Source organism: Chiloscyllium plagiosum, chromosome 30, assembly GCF_004010195.1.
Source record: "Chiloscyllium plagiosum isolate BGI_BamShark_2017 chromosome 30, ASM401019v2, whole genome shotgun sequence".
NCBI lineage: Eukaryota > Metazoa > Chordata > Chondrichthyes > Orectolobiformes > Hemiscylliidae > Chiloscyllium > Chiloscyllium plagiosum.
Genome location: NC_057739.1, coordinates 37,386,532 through 37,391,018, shown reverse-complemented (window position 1 = coordinate 37,391,018; position 4,487 = coordinate 37,386,532). Strand labels below are relative to the sequence as shown.

General features: G+C 41.2%; 1 protein-coding gene across 1 annotated transcript in view; it reads right to left on the bottom strand.

The window, feature by feature from the left end:
- Nucleotides 1-4,487, bottom strand: part of LOC122564614 (hemicentin-1-like) — a 429,834-nt gene that overhangs the window by 197,756 nt on the left and 227,591 nt on the right. The window lies entirely within an intron of this gene.

Here is a 4,487-nt window from a genome sequence, read left to right as displayed (position 1 = left end):
AGTTGTTGTCTGAGCGTTGCTGTTGGTTTGTGTGCCGTTATGGGTCCTAGGGGTCGCAGTAGTCTGGCAGTCAGTTGTGAGATGCTCCTGATGTATGGTAGTGTGGCTAGTCCTTTTGGTTGTGGTATGTCCTCGTTCCATGGTCTTTCTCTTAGGCATCTGTTGATGAAGTTGCGCGGGTATCCGTTTTTGCCGAATACCTTGTATAGTGTTCCTCTTCTTCTTTTTGCAGTTCTGGTGTACTGCAGTGTGTTGTGGCCCTTTTGAATAGTGTCCTGATGCAGCTTCGTTTGTGTGTGTTGGGGTGGTTACTTTCAGAGGGACTTACAGAGTTTTATCCCAGGAACACTGAAGGAACAACAATACATTTCCAAATCAGGATGCAAGTAGCTTGGAAGAGAATTTTCAGTTGATGATGTTTCCATCTATCTGTTGCCTTTATCCATCTAGATGGCAGTGGTTGAGAGTTTAGAAGATGCTGAGTAAGCAGTCTTGCTGAATTTCTGCAGTGCATCCTGTAGATGATACACACTTTTGCTCCTGTGTGTTGGTGGTGAAGGAAGTGAATGATTGTGAATGTAATGCCAAATAAAAGAGCTGCTTTGTCCTTGTTGGGGTCAAGCTTCTTGAGTGTTGTTGGAGCTACACCCATCTAAGCAAATTAATAGCATTGTCACACACCTGATTTGTGCCTTGTACACAGTGAATTGGTGTTGGGGAATCAGGGGATGGGTTACACACTGCGGAATTCCTAACTTCTGACCTGTTCTTGCATCCTCAGCATCTATAAGGCAGTGGCATCCAACCTTTTTAAGCACAACATAATTTTTTGAATTTAAATACAAACCAGGATATGTCACCAAGAATATATCAGTTTATTTTTAGTGCTATCTAAATCTAAACTCAAATTTTATTCACTTTGGCTTCTACTCATCAAGTTCCAGTGTGACAGCTGTGATTGCACAAAATCTGTCAGTGACTAGAAGTCTGAGTTGTAATTTAAGTTTGCTCATCATACACAGTCCCTCTTATGTGTATCTGTGAGGTGGATGTGACACTTGCACCCCCCCTCCCCTCCCCACCTCCAGCCAAAATCAATATTCTGTGATCTTACTTTCAACTCACTATCATTTTGCATAGTAATTATCTTCACATCATCTCCATTACTTTGTAAATCAATACCTGATGAAATTTGGTACCAAATCCATCAATGCCTACTTGAAGGAAAGGACTTAAGACAAAGATGGCAATTTGTTCCATTGCATCTAATTCCTGGAATCACTTACTGAGTTCCTCTAACTTCTTCAGGTGTACACAGATGATTTCAGAGTGGAACCAATTTTATTAGTCTTTGATTGTTTCTTTGTATTTTATCCTATTTTCTCCAGATTCATGAAATGTTGCAGCATTTTATTTGTTAATTGGGAGGACCACAGACCACCAGCTTGGTCAGCATTTACTGTCAATCCCCATTGTCCCAAAGGCAGTTCAGAGTCAACCACATTGTTGGGGTCTAGAGTCACAAGTAGGCCAGACGAGGTAAGGATGACTCATTACCTTCCCTAAAAACAATTTGTGAACCAAATAGGTTCTAGTGACAATTGATAAGTTACATGGTCACCACTGCTAGTTTCTTTTTTATTCCAGATTTTTACTGAATTCACGTTTCACCTTGGTGAAATTCCTTGGTGGGATCCAAACCCATACCCCCAGAAAATAAAACCTGGTATTCTGGAATACTAATCCAATAACATTACCAGTGTGCTATGGCCTCTCTTAATTTTTTCCTGGTGGATTACGAAAAAATGACTGTTGAATTTTCAAAATGGTCTTCAGCTCATCAAATTGCTTTGCCAAAGTATGCTGCTGAAAGGAAAACTTCTTGAATTACTGTGCATCGTTTTATGGTGTCATTCCAAACTTCCCTTTTTACTTATTAATATACTTTGGTGATGTCTCCAGTCAACTTTCTTATCTTTTACAATTGTGAACAGAAATTCATTTTCCTAAACTGTACATACATTGTACGTCTTCGATTTCTTTCTAGATAGTCCAGGTTCATCATTCATCATTAGTTGTTAGTTAAAGATGGCTCTCTTCACCAAGATAAAAACCAAGGGTAGGACTAGCTTACTAGCCTACAACTGAGAACTTGTCTTGGGTTCAAGATGTGCACTACATATGATAAACAACTGAGGGTATAGACTTTCTTTAACTAAGTTTTAAAATTGGTTGAACACAAATAAAAGTTCTGCATTTGCGATCAATCATGATAGGGTCTGGAAGCTGCTTTCTGCTTGCATTCATTTCACCTTCTGATTCATAATATCACTTTGCTGCTGATCACACTGCAGTCAGACTCTGAATCGGTGTGGCTGAAACACCGAAAACGTTGCTAACTGCTTTCAGGTGTGGATGCATAGGATGTCACCTATTTGATCATGATTTCTTTCCAGGGCCTCGGTTCTGCTTCTTCACTCAGACATTGTGTATAGCAGCATTTCCCATAATATTTCTTTGTCCTGTGTGGATTTCTGAGCACCACACCTGGCCGCAAGTTACAGAAGCAGACATCATGCACAGCATGATTGTTGATGTGAACACACAGCTTGAGGAAACTTAGTTGGTGTATGAGGGACGGAGACTGAGATCGACTGTCAGAGAATCTGAGAGTGATGGGTTGAAGGGTTGAAAGGTTAGTCCTATTCAGTTTTTGTAACCCCAGAATGTAGATTCTGTGATGGTAAGGCAATGTTGAGGGGCAAAGGTTAGATTCTGTCTGGTTGGAGATAGTCTTTGCCCTTTTTTCTTATTTGTTGGCAGGATGTGGGCGTCACTGGTTAGGCCAGCATTATTGCCAATCCCTAATTGCCCAAGGGCAGTTGAGACTCAACCAAATTGCTGTGAGCCTGGACTCACACATAGGCAGATTTATTTCCTTAAAGAGTATTAATAAGTCAGATGGTTTCTTCCCAACAATCAACAATGGTTTCATGATCATTATCAGCCTCTTAATACTAAATTTTAAGGAATTCAAATGCCACCATTTGCCATGGGTATATTCAAACCAGACTCCCCAGGACATTACCTGGATTGCTTTACCTTCACGATTAACAATCACGTGATAATACCACTAGACCATTAACATTAAGCCTGGCACTTATGTGGCCATTTATCAGCTCAATCTGAATATTGTCAAAATATTGCTATATTTGTACATGGCCTGTTTCAGTGTCTCAGGCGTTACAAATGGTGGTGAATATTGTGCAATCATCAATAAATATCCCTGATTTCTGATCTTACAATGAAGGAAAGGTCATTGCTCACGGAGTTGAGGATGGTTGGGCCTAGGACACTATACCGAGGAACTTCTACATAGGTGTCTTGGAGCTGACATGGTTGACCTCCAACAACAAGAGCCATCTTCCTTTGTGGTAGGTGTGAATACAACCAATGGAGAGCTTTCCCGCCCTGATTCCCATTGACTCCTGTTTTGCTACAGCTCCTTAATATCATACTCAGTCACAAACAGTAAATCCCCAGGACCTGATCAGGTGTATCCTAGAACTCTGTGGGAAGCCAGAGAAATGGTGTGCCACAAGGATATGTGCTGGGTCCACTACTTTTCATCATTTATATGAATGATTTGGAGGTGAACATAGGAGGTATAGTTAGTAAATTTGCAGATGACACCAAAATTGGACACAGAAGAGGTTACCTCAGAGTAAATAGGATTTTGATCAGATGAGCCAATGGGCTGAGGAGTGGCAGATAGAGTTTAATTTAGATAATTGTGAGGTGCTGCATTTTGGAAAGGCAAATCAGGGTAGGACCTTTACACTTAATGGTAAGGTCCTGGGAAAAGTTGCTGAACAAAGAGACCTTGGAGTGTAGTTTCAAAGTACCTTGAAAGTGGAGTCGCAGGTAGATAGGATAGTGAATTAGGCATTTGGTATGCTTTCCTTTATTGGACAGAGCATTGAGTATAGGACTTGGGAGGTCATGTTGTGGTTATACAGGACATTGGTTAGGCCATTTTTGGAATTTTGTGTGCAATTCTAGTCTCCCTCCTATCAGAAGTATGTTGTGAAATTTGAAAGGGTTCAGAAAAGATTTATAAGGATGTTGCCAGGGTTGGAGGGTTTGAGCTACAGAGAGAGGCTGAATAGGCTGGGGCAGTTTTCCCTGGAGTGTCAGAGGCTGAGGGGTGACCTTATAGAGGTTTATAAAACCATGAGGTGCATGGATAGGGTAAATAGGCAAGGTGTTTTCCCTGGGATGGGGGAGTCCAGAACTAGGGGCGTAGGTCTAGGGTGAGAGAGGAAAGATTTAAAAGGGACTCAAGGATAACGTTTTCACATAGAGGTGGTGCCTGTATGGAATGAGCTGCCAGAGGCAGTGGTGGAGACTGGAACAGCTACTACATTTAAAAAGCATTTGGATGGTTATATGAATAGGAAGGGTTTAGAGAGATATGGGCCAAGTGC